Source organism: Heterocephalus glaber, unplaced genomic scaffold (assembly GCF_053883595.1).
Source record: "Heterocephalus glaber isolate CG9 unplaced genomic scaffold, H.glaber_assembly_v1.0 deba00001538, whole genome shotgun sequence".
Classification (NCBI taxonomy): domain Eukaryota; kingdom Metazoa; phylum Chordata; class Mammalia; order Rodentia; family Bathyergidae; genus Heterocephalus; species Heterocephalus glaber.
In genome coordinates this window covers 21,298,360-21,298,773 of record NW_028258333.1, presented here as the reverse complement: position 1 = coordinate 21,298,773, position 414 = coordinate 21,298,360, and the positions used below count along the sequence as shown (strand labels likewise).

The 414-nt window shown below is 35.7% G+C and overlaps 1 protein-coding gene and 1 long non-coding RNA gene across 6 annotated transcripts in view; one reads left to right on the top strand and one right to left on the bottom strand.

Moving 5' to 3' along the window:
- The window catches only part of Rai14 (retinoic acid induced 14), a 150,522-nt gene that overhangs the window by 43,387 nt on the left and 106,721 nt on the right, over positions 1–414 (bottom strand). The window lies entirely within an intron of this gene.
- LOC106009737 (uncharacterized) overlaps positions 1–414 on the top strand; it is a 58,680-nt gene that overhangs the window by 52,528 nt on the left and 5,738 nt on the right. The gene's annotated exons all lie outside the window — the stretch shown is intronic.

Sequence of the window (414 nt, the reverse complement as noted above, 5' to 3'; positions counted from 1 at the left end):
GTAAGTAGAGAGAAGAGATGAAAGATTATGTATACAATGGCTAAGAAATCCTACATTTAACTTGACCATTAGCTTTTTTCTTTCAGGACTGTTTAATTTTATAATTGTGCTCTGGAAATAGCACTTAGGCGTTTTGAAATTTCCATTAGGACAAATGACTTGTATGTTGCATTCAAGGATACACCCCTACACTCCCACTCCTAGAACTTAGAACAGGTGATTTGTATTAATTCCTGACCCTTTCTGAGCCACACTTCCTTCTTCATAAATTTACCTCAGAGTGGCTGAGAGCATCAGATGAAAAATACACATGTAAGAGAAAGTAACAAAATCTCTGAAAGGAGTGAACAGATGAACTGTTGAATTGCTGACACCAGTAAAAGCCAGTATGATAAGAAACAATTCTTTGCTTAT